The 15492-nt window shown below is 40.1% G+C and overlaps 1 protein-coding gene across 1 annotated transcript in view; it reads left to right on the top strand.

Moving 5' to 3' along the window:
• Nucleotides 1–15492, top strand: part of LOC142596444 (ADP-ribosylation factor-like protein 15) — a 277477-nt gene that overhangs the window by 179126 nt on the left and 82859 nt on the right. The gene's annotated exons all lie outside the window — the stretch shown is intronic.

Here is a 15492-nt window from a genome sequence, read left to right as displayed (position 1 = left end):
ACATGCTGTATCAGTCTGATAATTTTACAAAGGTTGCTAAATTTCTTCACTGTGGCTCAAGATATTTTGCAGCAAACTGATGCAACTCCGATCTGCTATCATATGATTATTGTTTTTAAGCCATAAAAGGAATGGATTATATCTTCCAGTCATGCTAGTGTTTTCTCTGACACCTCAGCTCTCTGGGAAGAGGAAAAACAGATGACGGCTTCCTTACCCTGTCAGATTTGGACCATCTTTTTTTTTTGTTTCACTTTTGCATCTCATGCTGTCTGATGAACTGGGAGAATATTTTTATCTACAGTTTGACCACAACTTAGTAAAGAGCTAAACATTGTACTGGATAACAGTTTCTTCCCCAGTGTCTGAGAAAGATATTAGGAAACTAGCAATTTAGAAATGACTCATTTCTATGTAGTTATTATTTCTGTTTAACCAAAACTTCTAATGTGGCTGTATATTTCTGTCATAGAAAATGAACTCTCAGTTGACTCAGCTGGAAAAAATGTGTTTATATACACATATTATTATATGTATATATAATATTTAAATGATTTTTTAAAAATCATAGTTCTAAGGCCATCAGCATTGACTTGCAATGAAATGAATTACATCAGTCTATTAGCCTTGTCAAGTATTGTCCTTCATAATCATTTAACATATTATAATTTTCAAGATGGTGGTGATGTATCTAGACTAATGTTTTTTTCTACTTTCCATCATTATTCTGTCATTTTAATGAAGACAGCATTTTGTATGTAACTTTGTGCTAAAAACCCAGACTTCAAGCTTCAGCTTGAAGCAAAGATATTTCTGAATCAAATTATGTGTTTATTACTAAAGATTATAAAAATGTCATTGAACTGCATTCAGTTGTCCTTAAAAAAGGAAAGCAAGGAGGTGATGGTAGACAGGTTTTGTAACAGCTAAATAAATAGGCATATAGCATTATGGGTATATTTAGGTTACACCAAGCTTTATGAAGTAGGTTGGATAGTCCAGCATTTTTCCAAACAAGAGAAGTACATCTAAAAGTTGTATGGATACCTGTTTTAATAACCTTGCTTCCTCACAAATGCTGATACCCTCTTTTAGATGTATATTAGTTTGTTCCAGTAGCTATCCTGTTTTTAGGCTGTTGAGAAACCACGCTAGGGCATCAGCAGAGTTGCTAAGATAACATTTCAATTACTGACCTTTTTTTCAACATATTTACTGTCTTAGGCTACCATTTAAATAAGAAAAGCAATTCTAGTGTTATTACAAAAAATAAATTCATACTCTATAATAGTATGAAATAACATTTGGGAAATTCCTCAGTTTATACAGGATCTGCTACACAAATTCTCAAGCCTCCCCTATTTTACAGGCAACTTGAAAGTATTTTATACTTGGCATAATTATTAGGATGGAGTTCTTTTAAAATCATGATGAATGCATTCAGCTGTTGTTTTGGGAATTTAGTGATCAGTATGTTTCAGCATCCAGAAACAGAACAAACTATGTAATGACTGAAACTTTTTTTTTTGTGGCACTGAGGTGAGGTCTCAGTTCTCAATTTCAGTTATTCAGATGTATTTGTATACATTATAAAAACTGTGAAGTCCTTTTTAAAAGTTGTAAAGTGCATTTTAAAAATGCTTGGTGTAAAATGTAAAGCCCTCCATACTTTAGCAAAATTGTCAGTGGGGAAAAAAAAAGCTTTGAATAAGAACATGATGATTTAAATAAATTACAGGACAAATTGAACTAGAACAGTCCATGTTCAGGACTGAATCCTTCAGAGAATTAAACATTTCAGTTTAAAAATACATACAGCTATTCTCCCAGAGTAAAACAGTTCTTATATGAAACTTGGTGGAGTTTATAGATTTCAAGGTCCCAAGTCGGGGAGTATATTTACTCCTGTATCTGTGTTCTACAGTGATCACACTTAAAGAGAATAATTGATCATATGACATGTTCCACAGTATCTTGAGAAACTCTATAAGGTGTCTGCAAAATGCAGCCAAATAGCAATTTTTCTGGCCTGTACTGGTTGGCAAGAGAACTTTGAGTGTGTCTAAAGATGTGTCTTCACAGCATATGTGGTGTTTTCGGGTGCTGTTAAAATACAAGTTCCTGAATAGTACTGAAAGATCTGTCACAGTTGATTATTTCACTATTTTTCATCACTAATTTAGAGGATTTCAACTTTTACTATTGCGCTGTAATTTGTTTCTTTTTATGTATTCAGAACCAAATTTGTGACAGCCTGGTTGGGCACTACACTGTTACAGCTTTGCCCAGCCCCACACATTGCACAATGGGAGCAAGGCCTTTCTGAATATGCTGATAAACAGTAGCTTTAAAAGAAGTATAACCATGATGACATTTAGGTTTTTAGCTCTTCCACAGAAATATCCAGCAGCAATATTCTGGGATCACGTTTGGAGTTTGCAGAGGAAACTACCACTCTTCTCCATGTTCAATCTTCCTTCCAGGAAAATCTACTTGGAAGAACATGCAGCCCCCCCCTTTTTTTTTTTCCTTCTGTTTTTGTGAAAAGTATACAAGATGACAGCTAGCATCTTTACTGCCAAAGCTGTGTCTATTATAAGATAAATGCAAATTGATAAGAAGGGGTAGTTATCCAGGTAAGAGAAAATGGATTGACAAGAGGTTTGTGCAGTCTGTGCACAGGCTACTGTTGCCATGGGGCATAATCACTTGTGAATATACATCCCTCTTACCTGTGGTTAGTTTGAGCTTTTATTTGAACCTAGACTTTTAAAACTGTCTGGTTGGTTTATGCTGAAGATGCTGATGGCAATATCTCGGAGACAATTAAGCTCCCGCACATGTTGTGGAAATAGGCATCTGGGTAGAGAAGAGTCAATCCCACAGGTGCTCTTGACAAGGAGAGGGCTGCAGCATATGATGCCAGTGGTCAGAATTGTACGGAAAGTCTCACTCTGTGCATGTGGGAGATGCTGCAGGAAACTTGCCTTGTAAGTGTCACTAGAACAGTTTGGGTTGGATTTTTTTCTTAAATACCTTGCACACAAATATGCTATTGACATGTTTGTTTAAGGATGGTTTGAAACTTTTCTCCCCCCCTCATCCCCTAAAAAGTAGCTTGTTCCAGCTTGTTTTCCTGCATTTATTCTCCCATCAAGGATATTTGGCCTGTGCTTTTAGTTAAAAATGTAAAAAACAGGGTAGTCTCTTTAAAAGCCTGGAATGTTGCTCTGACCTTGGCAAAAAGAAGATACTTTGAAACTTAGTAAGAGGAGGATTTTTTTTCCATTAACTTTCTTACATGTGTTTCCAGACGCAGCCTGTGATGTACTAGGTACTAGGGAGGTAGGAAAGAAGACAAGGTGACAATCTGCATAACAGGAGGAGGACACTATGTTCTTAGATGCCCCATTTGGGCGAGGGGAGGGCAGGGCAGATCAGCTGCCTAGCTTAATCTCTCCCTCTCATTTCTGGGCTTGCCTGCCTTTTTCGAATGTCTCTTGCCCCTATTGATTTCTTCACGGTTTTAATAAACCATAGCATGCTACATGAATTAATCCCAAATACCCCTTGTTTATTGCAGTACAAGCCTGGATCAAAAACACCTTGTGAAAAATCCAAGCTTAATCCTGGCAAATGTGGGGAGGTTTCTTCAGGAAAAAAAAAAAAAAAAAAAAAGAAGAAAACATATATTGTAATTAAAATGAACTGGAGAAGGGTGCAAAGAGTCTATAAAAACTTCCCAGTCTTGCAGTGTAAATAATAATGGCATGAGTACATTTCTTCTTTAGATAAATAAGGAGTAATAATAATAAAGGAGTAATGTATTTACTCTTTTACTCTTTATATAAGACTCTCTGTGTACAGTCTTTCTTCCTTTGCAGGTTGCTTTTAGAAGTTTGAAGGTCATCCAGTGAAAACTAGTTGATTTTGGATTTAACATATTACATTATTGTGTAATTACTTTTACTGGCTGTACAGCTTGGACTGGGTTGGTTAGTTGGTGTATGTTACTTCCAATTTGGAAATACCTCCATCCATTTTTGCTACAATGTTTGTGAGGGTTTTTTTTCAGCAAGCTGGGACATACTATAGCTGTCAGAGAATAAATACAAAATTAAAGCATATTTATTACAGGAATTGGGTGACAAAAGCTTCCTGTGTGCATACTTAAAAATTAAAAGTGGTGTGTTCTAAAAGGATTTGGCTAATATAATAACATATGTATATTTTGTGTTACATTAGCCTGAAGAACTTGACATTCAAACATGTGCATGAATTAGGTTAACTGTTTCTAGACCTTCTGTTGGAGGAGAGTGGGGATGGGGTTATTTTTTTCACCTGGTCACCTCATCAGTCATTACAGGTGCCTCTCTCTGTAGTTACAGTGTTGAAGCAGAACAGCATTACACATTTGCTCACCCTTGCAGTTCCTTTTCCAGTTTCAGTAAACAGTCTTGCTTTTTGATTTATATTAAGCCTCTCTTCCTAGAACTTGACAGTTAGGCTATAAAATTAACACAGGAGCTGGGAAAAATACTGCTGTTAACAGAATGCAGTTTGTTTTTTCATATATATGTGAGAGGCAAGAGAACTCCATAGGTAATAGCTAGTGCTGTATTTTTCTTGTTTTCCTGCTGATTTCCTATCTATTTGCTTTTGTGTGGGATCGTATCACAGGGTGCCTGGGAATACTTTATCCTGCTAGTTAAGTGAAAGAACCTGAACTGTATTATTACTCTTGTGGGGTTTGATGTTTTTGGTTTTGGTTTGGGGTTTTTTTTTTTGGGGGGGGGTTTATTTTGTGTATTTTTTTTTTTTAACAAATTCAATTCTGAATTGATTAGCTGTCCCATTATACGCAAAAGCCATTATTAGCACAGGTCGTTGTGTGTCTTGTAAGTCACAAAGGTCTATAGCAAGGCAAGGTTTATGGTGAGAAGAGATCATAGAATCATAGAATGGTTTGGGTTGGAAGGGACCTTAAAGATTATCATCTAGTTCTAACCCCTCTGCCATGGGCAGGGATCAGGTTGCTCAAAGCCCCATCCAACCTGGGCTTGAACACTTCCAGGGAGGGGGCATCCACAACATCTCTGGGCAACCTGTTCCAGTATCTCACCACCCTCACAGTGAAGAAATTTCTTCCTTATATCTAATCTAAATCTATCCTCTTTCAGTTTAAAACCATTACCCCTTGTCCATTCACTACACTCCCTGATAAAGAGTCCCTCCCCATCTTTCCTGTAAGCCCCCTTCAGGTACTGGAAGGCTGCAATAAGGTCTCCCCGGAGCCTTCTCTTCTCCAGGCTGAACAACCCCAACTCTCTCAGCCCATCTTCATAGGGGAGGTGCTCCAGCCCCCTGATCATCTTTGTGGCCCTCCTCTGGACTTGCTCCAACAGGTCCATGTCTTTCCTGTGCCGAGGGCTCCAGAGCTGGACGCAGTACTCCAGGTTGGGTCTCATGAGAGCAGAGCAGAGGGGCAGAATCACCTCCCTCAACCTGCTGGCCACACTTCTTTTGATGCAGCCCAGGATATAATTGGCTTTCTGGGCTGCGAGCGCACATTACCGGCTCATGTTCAGTTTTTCATCCACCAGTACCCCCAAGATCAACTGTTAAAGCTGAAAACTTAGGTGAGCCAGGAATACAGAGGCTTTTCTCGATGTTAACAATATTGTAAATTTTAAAACACAGCAATTATCACTCCAGTCAGACTTCCCTACATTAGTAGTCTGTGTAATAGAAAATATTTGAAATATAGACTTTTAATACAATTATAAATGTAGATGTAACACATAAGTTGTGACTTCGCTTTACCTGAATGATTTGTGTCCAAAATTTGTTTAAATTACATTTCAATGTTAAATTAGATTTTCTATGTCTAGAAAAGTGTTTGATCTGCTCTATTCATTTGAGGCTGTTTCTGCTCTGTTTGTTTGAGAGTACTCCCCACCACCACCCCATTCACAGGGGTGCATCTTACAATCAGGGAAGAGGATTTAATCTGAAGTGTTTACAAAAGAATAATAAACAAACTAAGGTGATGAAGGAATTGAAGACACTGTTTCATTTTGACAGTAAATAAAGAGTTTAAGAATGTATAGTTTGTGCTAAGATAATCAAGGACTGTCAGCACTGATTCTTCTGTGTTGTTTTTATCTCAGGCAGTTATATTACTAGTTAGTTGGGCTTTGAAACTTGCATTAACTTTTACAGTGCCTGTGTAAGAAAACAGCAAGTTGATTTAGCAACCTTGGAAAAGCTCTAGATTGCTGGTATTTAGAGATGATGTACCTTTTTTCTTGGCACTAAGTTTCCGTGCAAAAACACATGCATTAACTGATTATATAGATGTCTCATTTGCACTTTTTGTCAGTGGCTTGATAACTTTCTCTCTGAAGAATGACTGTTATACTTCCAAAGTGCAATATCTCAATATTTTTAGGATTTCAGAAGTCTGAAAGTATCAGCTGGCTTTGAGGATATTTGTCTGAAATGCACAGCACAGATATAACATCTTGCTGAAACAAAAGAAAGGAAGGGCTGCTGTTTAGGATGATGTCCATTCACAGTTTTACATTTAGAGCTATTCCTCTGTGTTCCTTCAGTCAATATTTTTACTTTTCTTACTTATACACATGCTCTCTCTGGCAAAAAAATAGCAGTCTCAGACCTCATGGACTACTGGAATGCTGAGTATTGAGTACATTATGATCCCAGGATGGACTGGGAGGCTGAAAATGTTAAAAAAATAAAATAATTTAAAAAAATTTGAAGACTGAAGCTGCTGGGAGATGTGTTGCTCAAAAGCGATATAGGGCATGACTGTATCTCTGCTTTGCACCTAATCTAGACTGCATGAAAGCTATTGAAGAAACATAAAAACTTACCAAAATATCAGTGGATAAAGCTTTCTCTTCAGGAAAAGCATGAAGGAGAGCAAATTAAGAGACAAATGTTTGTTGGGCCCCATTGTGTGCTGGTGGAAAACCTCTATGGATCACGCCACAGGCTGCGTTGTGGCAATCTGGGAGTAGAATTGAACATTTTGCTCCCCATAAGTATTTTCTATGGTCTGGAAAAGTATTTTGCTATTTAAGTTTAGAATCTGTTTCTGTGCCTGTGAGTTGATCATAGAGGTCTATGCTTGGCATTTGCTATAGGTCATCTTAGAAAACTTCTGTTACATTAATGTTGGAAGAGGGCAAGAGCAGGAGTTCATATTGTAATTGACCTTAATAAAATTAAAACTAATGAAAATGAAGTCTTTCTAATCTTAGAGTATTTCCCAGTGTATTTTATAAACTGTTTATATTTTGTTCCTTACTGAATTTTAAGTTGAGTGAATTTTTGAAATGTGTTTTAAATAGTGGCTCTAGACTTGTTGGTATTCATAGTAGGCACATCTAAACATAATTAATCCCCTTTTGGAAAATACAGTATTTGTAGTTGAGCTAAAGATATTCATACATAGAGCCTTATGGATTATACCTGAATTTCACTAAGGAAGACTAAGTAATATCCAGAGGAATCTCCTCATGTAGAATTGCTTCAGACTGGTTAGGACAAGATGGGATGCAGCTTCCCCCCACCCCCAACCAGTTGTATTGTTTGCTTTTTGTAAGAATAAAATTGTATTGAGATGAACATGATATTGTCTGTGAATAATTCAGAGAGTGAAGACAGATCTATTGTGCTGGAGTCGCATTTTCAAGGCACGGTATGTTTTATAAGCATTTGTTTAAAATAACATTGTCAAATTTTAAATGAATACAAAGAGTTGATGTACAATACAGGATGTTGGGAAATAATAGATTAATTATAAGAACACCAGTTAAAGCTCAGTCTGTGTAGGTGAATGAAAATTCAGGAGCTTTATTCAGTGATCGTATTATGGTCCATTTATCTCCCAGAGAAAAACTTTGATATTACAGTAAACAAATAATCTATGGGGAAGAGTCTATTTATCCCCAGGATAGGTCCTTGCTTCTTTCTTGTTGTTGCTCAGGGCCCCATTTGAAATCTTTCTTCTTCCGGGTCACTTGATAGAGAGGGCTTACGATCTGACTGTAATTTGGAATATGCATTCTCCAAAAACCCACAATGCCTAAGAAAGCTTGTGTTTCCTTTTTGCTAGTTGGTGGGGACATAGCTGATATTTTGTGGATCACATCCATTGGGATCTGACGACGTCCATCTTGCCATTTTATTCCTAAGAACTGGATCTCCTGTGCAGGTCCCTTGACCTTACTTTGTTTTATGGCAAAACCACCCTTCAGAAGGATTTGGACTATTTTCTTTCCCTTTCTCAAAAACCTTTTCTGCTGTGTTCCCACATACAATGATGTCATCAATGTATCGCAGATGTTCTGGAGCTTCACCCTGTTCCAGTGCTGTCTGGATCAGTCCATGGCAAATGGTGGGGCTGTGTTTCCACCCCTGGGGCAGTCGATTCCAGGTGTACTGAACACCCCTCCAAGTGAAAGCAAACTGTGGCCTGCACTCTGCTGCCAAAGGGATGAAGAAAAACGCATTAGCGATATCAGTTGTGGCATACCACTTGGCTGCCTTTGACTCCAGTTTGTATTGAAGTTCTAGCATGTCTGGCACGGCAGCACTCAGCGATGGCGTGACTTCGTTCAGGCCACAATAGTCTACTGTTAGTCTCCATTCTCCATTCAACTTTTGCACTGGCCATATGGGACTGTTAAAGGGTGAGTGAGTCTTGCTGATCACTCCTTGGCTCTCCAGTCGACGAATGAGGTTATGGATGGGAATCAGGGAGTCTCAGTTGGTGCGATACTGTCGCCGGTCCACCGTTGTGGTAGCGATCGGCGCCTGCTGTTCCTCGACCCTCTGCAACCCCACAATAGAAGGGTCCTCTGAGAGACCGGGCAAGGTGGACAACTTTAATTTCCTCCGTCTCCAAGGCAGCTATACCAAAAGCCCACCAGTACCCTTCTGGGTCCTTGAAATGCCCTCTCCTGAGGTAATCTATGCCAAGGATGCACGGAGCGTCTGGGCCAGTCACAATGGGGTGCTTCTGCCACTCATTCCCAGTTAGGCTCACTTCGGCCTCCAGTACAGTTAGCTGTTGGGATCCCCCTGTCACTCCAGAAATACAGATGGGTTCTGCCCCTGTATAGTTTGATAGCATTAGGGTACATTGTGTACCCGTGTCCACTAGGGCCTTATACTCCTGTGGTTCTGATGTGCCAGGCCATCGAATCCACACGGTCCAGTAAACCCGGTTATCCCTTTCCTCCACCTGGCTGGAGGCAGGGCTCCTCTAATCCTGTTCATAGTATTCGTTACTCACTTCTTGTACATATGAGTCAGGAGTCCCTTGATTAAGATCAGAAATAAAATCAGCCCTTGTACTCTTTCTGGGGGACTGCCTGCTGGAAATTGGAGCAGCAATTTTCCTGGAAGAACCCCCCTTTTGTGATTGTTTTTCCTTGCAACTCACGTACCCGTGCCTCTAGGGTCGAGGTAGATTTTCCATCCCACTTCCTCATGTCCTCTCCATGGTCACACAGGTAAAACCACAGCGTGCCCCATGGTGTATATCCTCTATATCCTCTCTCTCTTGAGCAGAAGGACGTTGACTCCTAATGGCTGAGATACTGGTCCGTACAGGTGGGGAGTAGGACATATCCTCTCTGAGTTGCTGGACCTTCCGGGACAGTTTCTCCATGGCCAAGACAAGGGAGGAAGAGAGACTTTTTTCGTATTGCTAGAGTTGGCCAGCCAATTCATCCACCGTTGGTTCCTCTCCGTCTTTCCAGATCATTACTGCCAATGAGTTGGCACACGACAATGGTGCGCTCTGTACCACCTTCCGCCACATGGGTCATGCGCACCTGACTTCATCTGGATCTTTGGGTAACTGCTCGTTGTTCAGGTCATCATAAATCACCTCCAGCACACCTAATTCCCTCAGGTACTGGATACCTTTCTCCATGGTGGTCCACTTGCCTGGGTGACATATAACATCTTCCTTGAAGGCATACCTTTCCTTCATGCCTTACAGGAGCCGCCTCCAGAGGCTGAGGGTTTGTGCCCCTGTCGTGGTTTTATCCAATTGCTTTGTCAATGCCCCCTTCCCTAGAAAGGGATCTCAGCTGTTTGGCTTCCCTACCCTCTAATTCCAGGCTACTGGCCCCATTATCCCAGCATTAGAGCAGACAGGTGATAATGTGTTCGCCTGGACAGCGGCTGAAATCCTTTTGCATATCTTGCAGTTCACTCAGGGATAGAGATCGGGTGGTTACTGTCTCGTTTATGAGTTCTTCCTCTTCCTCTCAGGAAGAGGATGAACGTTCCCACTGAGTTCTTCCTCAGGGGAAGCGTAGAATTCGTCGTCTTCCTCCTCCTGTTTTCCTGATGGCTCTGCTTTAGAGTAGTCTGCCTCCTCGCTGGCGGGGCAGTATGCTTCTCCCCCCTGTTCCCTCTCAGGCAAGGATCTTCACCCCTTACTAAACGAGCTGACTTTCGCTTCCAAGATTTCTTCTTGTGTATGGGGGTGACTGATACCAACACGGGTTCATTCTCTGGTTCAGCTGCAGTGCCTTTCACTGGGGTTTGAGTAGCCACAGTGCCTGTCGTGGGGGTTGGAGTAACCACAATGCCTGTTGCCAGGGCTTGAGTAGCCGCAGTACCTGTCACGGGGGTTGGAGTAACCGCAGTATTCTTAAATAGTTGTTTAACCCTAAACAAGACTTGACACACATTCAGGAGACATAGCAACAGGAACATGCTGGTTTGAACATCCCAAGGATATTCAAAATTCTCAAGAGCTATTATAATTAGGCTAGAGAAGAAGGGGAAGATGGAGGACGGTGTCTCCACCATAGGCTGGCTCTCCGAGGAGAAAAAGTAAAAAGTGTAATTATTAATAATTTCTGATAGATGGCTCCCAAAGTACAGAGGTGACAGCAATGCTGAGTACAAATACAAGATTGATCTCATGACTGATAATTTTTTCATACCATAAGCCGGTGTTACACATTACAGCAAAGCACTAACCTTAATCCATCTCCCAGAGGTAATAATAAATACAGATAAACAGTATATACGGCAAGTAAGATGTTACATAACACAACTCTGAGAACAAATGCAACAACTCTGAAAGCAAGTAAATCAGCACTGTGACCAGTGACTACTAAACTAATATAATGAATGCTTATAACAAATTTAACATGCTCCGCTCAGATCTGTTGTTATCTCAACCCTTCATGCCCCACGTTGGGCGCCAAAAAAGACTGCTGTGGTTTAACCCCAATTGGCAACTAAGCACCATGCAGCCACTCACTCACCCTCCCCCCCCACAGTGGGATGGGGGAGAGAATCGGAAAAAAGAAAAAAAATAAAACCCATGGGTTGAGGCAAAGGCAGTTTAATAGGACAGCAGAGGAAGAGAAAGTAATAATAATAATAATGATAAAAGAATATACAAAACAAGTGATGCACAATCAATTGCTCACCACCCACTGACCGATGCCCAGCAGGCAATCACTGCCCCCCGGCCAACTCCCCTCAGCTTATATACTGAGTATGATGTCACATGGTATGGAATAGCCCTTTGGTCAGTTTGGATCAACTATTCTGGCTGTGCCCCCTCCCAGTTTCTTGTGCACCTGGCAGAGCATGGGAAGCTGAAAAAGTGCTTGACTAGTGTAAGCATTACTTAATAACAACTAAAACATCAGCGTGTTATCAGCATTCTTCTCATCCTAAATCCAAAACACAGCACTACAACTACTAGGAAGAAAATTAAGTCTATCCCAGCTGAAACCAGGCTTTTTAACTGGATCACAGAAAATTAGATCTCTGCTGGTTAGCCCCACGGTGTGTTGGGCAAATTGCATGATTATACTTTCTTGTTTTGGTCTAACCTGCACATAGAGATGGAAAACTCATTCTCCTCCAGAGGCTGCCCAGTTGCATGGAATCAAGGAGGCATCTTTACAGAAAATAGGATTTGATATATGTAATTATTTTGCTATCTTAATGGCAATTAAGAGAGTAAAATGCAGATTGCATAAGCAGCCTTAGCTCACATTTTCCCCACTTCTGAGTCCTTGCTTCTACAACCTTATTGAAATTTCAGGAGTGGAGTATGCTAACTGGCGTGGACTTGTCAGGTTAACACATGGAGGAACTTTACTGCTAATCGTTGCGCACTTGCTTTTAGAGAAAGAGCTTTAAATGTTTCAAATAGTGAGACAGATATAAGATTCTTGCAGCTGGTTTGATCCACAAGCAATAGATTTTATTAAAATATGGACAGCAAAGGAGTAATGTTCAAGCCAGCTTGGACCCAGAAGCAGCAATGTGTTTGTCCTGGTTTCGGCTGGGATAGAGTTAATTTTCTTCCTAGTAGCACGCATAGTGCTGTGTTTTGGATTTAGTAGGAGAAGAATGTTGATAACACACTGATGTTTTTAGTTGTTGCTGAGTACTGCTTATGCTAGTCAAGGACTTTTCAGCTTCCCATGCTCTGCCAGGTGCACAAGAAACTGGGAGGGGGCACAGTCAGAATAGTTGATCCAAACTGACCAAAGGGCTATTCCATACCACATGACGTCATGCTCAGTATATAAACTGGGGGGGGTTGGCCGGGGAGCAGCGATCGCTGCTCGGGAACTGTCTGGGTATCGGTCGTTGGGTTGTGAGCAATTGCATTGTGCATCACTTGCTTTGTATATTATTATTACTATTATTATTATATTGTTATTATTATTATTTTACTTTATTTTCTTCCAATTATTAAACTGTTCTTATCTCAACCCAGGAGTGTTTCTCACTCTTACTCCTCCGATTCTCTCCCCCATCCCATCGGGGTAGGGGGAGTGAGCGAGCGGCTGCGTGGTGCTTAGTTGCTGGCTGGGGCTAAACCACGACAGCTTCTTGGAAAATTTTATTAGGTTAGAGGAAGAGAGAACCTGGCAATGCTACTTCTGACTCTGATATGGGTGTGTTCATTCACAGAGCACATGACAGTTGGCTAGTTTGGGTTTGCGTTCTTGCATTGTGGTTTATTTTTTCTTATGTCTACAAATTCATGAAAATCCTGTAGGCCAGATGAAATGGTTTAGTGGGATGGATGTGGCCAACAGGCTTGATGCTTGACATACCTCCTTTAGAAGAGAAAGCTTCAATGATCAGGTCTGAGAGTTAGTACTGCTATGGCAGTCTTCTGCATTTTAGCAACCAGATTGTATCTTGTAGAAAACAGCCATTAGAAAAATTTAGAAGCCTTTTAAGAGTTTGGGGTTGAATGAGGGAAGCAGGAGACTGAAGCTGGAGCGTAAACCAGCTAGATATGAAATGTGTCTATTTCTCACAAAATGTAGATGAGTGAATGAAGGTGAAGAGAATGAATAAACAGCAGATGGAAATCATGCAGACTGGAGCAGGACAGGAAAATAATAACTGTCATTGAGTATGACTCCATGTATTTTTTCAAGACTCCCCACGTCATGCCTTTGAGCATCTTCTCTAACCAAGTCATGAAGAGCTTTGTGATGATGTCCAGAACACTACTTTTGTTTTCTGCAGTGCCCCATTTCTTGTCATGGTGGGAAGATTTTTTCTAATAAATGGTTTTAGTTTTTTTGGCCTTACCATCCTCTGAGACTGAATAATTCATTTCCAACAGACCTGCTTTTTGTGTGCTCAAACTTAGGTTAGCATGTGCCAATGTCTCTTGAATTTGTTTATGGAGAAAGGGAAACACTGATTGTGTTGCTTTTTTAAATGTATCTGGTAATATATTCAATGGTATATCTGAAACACAAGTAACCATTGCAATTCCATGTTAACAGTTTCAAACTTATAATTAAGTGAAATAAACTCATTTTTATGTAATGTTGATAATACTGGGTATTATATGACAAATGAGGGTTATTTAGTGATGTGTTCTGTTACTTTGGCTTGTGTTGGCTGCCTGGCAGAATTTCTTCTGCTTTTGAAAAGGGAGAGACATCTTGCTTGCCTATTCTCCAGTTCTTCTTTTGATAAAGTGCGAAATTAAAGTTTTTTTGGTGTTTTTGTTTGGTTGTCCCCAAGTCCAGTGTTTGCTGTTCTCTATCTTAAAATTATTGGATGCCTCTCTCCTGATGGATGTATCTGCACAGTTGCACATGTTTTCTATCATCATAGAATAGATTTAATGCACAGTGTTAATTTTTGGTTTAGCAACGTAACTAACCTCTTATGAAGGTGAGGAAAAAGAACAATTTCAAGTCAAGACCTAAAGTTTATATAAGTGTCTCTGAAATTCTAAACACATTTCCTAGATTGAAACAGCAAGTTTCTTAATGTTTTTTTGTTTTAAAAAAAAATACACAAAAAGCTGGGGAACTTTCTTTTTAATTTGGAAAATTTCCTTGTACTAAGGAAAGATAATAGTGAAAACCTTCAAAATAGGACAGAGGAACGTTCAGACTTCACATTTTCTGTACAAATGCTTGATGAAAACCTGTTTGTATACACCAGGCCTTCTATAGATTAGAAGTACAGAAGAGTTTATAGGACTTGGAATGCAGAATACCTGGATCTACCCACAAAGTTGTTTCCAAAAGACTGAAGCACTGTGGTGGATGATGTAACATTAGGAAGTATGCCAAGAAAGGTATCACTTAAGGGTTGTCTACAAGGATAAATAACCCAAAATAGCTATCATAATGAATCCTTTTCAAAAAGTGGGTTAAATATGTTCTTTTGTGCATGAAGGAATTTCCTTGTTATTCCAGTAGCGCGTTCCCATACTGTTCTCATTCTTTTCCCTGCTTCAAATGGGCTATTTCTACCTCTTCAGCAGCAGAGAACTCATGTGCCAGTAACTGTTCAGCACAAACAGAAAGTAGTTTGGAGTTTCCCAATGGGATGAAGTGCCTTTTAATGTTATTTAGATTCTAAGCTCCTTGGGAAAGATACAAACCCTAGCTCATATGTTGTGTACTGTGTGAAAAATATTGGTGTCACAGATTCAGAAACGGGGAAAATGCTCTTTAAAGTACAGATGGGATCCATTTAGGGATGAGGCTCTGAAACCTGGAAAACTGTTGACAACTGTTACTCTTATGCTAGCAAATTACAAACCCTTTGGTGCAAAAGCAACACCCACAGCAGCCTCCTGGGACCCTAGTTTCAAACTTGCAGGTTTTCGTATTTGCAGCATGTGACCTGCCCTGGCCAAAGCACACCTGCTCCTGAGAGGGCCCTGCAGCATGCTGAATGCGATGCAGGCAGCAGGGTCTGTCAGGCTTCCCCCGGGTGGAAACCCCTCTGCTGTAGAGAGCTGACAGTTGTTCTTGCATAGTTTTTACATGGTAAAATATTTATCCTCTGGTTTTGTTTGTAAAATAATTCTGCAAAATGTATCGCTTGTATATAAGAGCCAGTCATAGCGATAGGACAGGTAAAGCTATTAATGACTGGGAAATTGTCAAAGAGCAAAGCTTAGTAGAGCCAAAATAG

This window comes from Pelecanus crispus, chromosome W (genome assembly GCF_030463565.1).
Source record: "Pelecanus crispus isolate bPelCri1 chromosome W, bPelCri1.pri, whole genome shotgun sequence".
Taxonomy (NCBI): domain Eukaryota; kingdom Metazoa; phylum Chordata; class Aves; order Pelecaniformes; family Pelecanidae; genus Pelecanus; species Pelecanus crispus.
The sequence above is the reverse complement of the archived record's forward strand: the minus strand, read 5'-3'. Positions and strand labels throughout refer to the sequence as shown.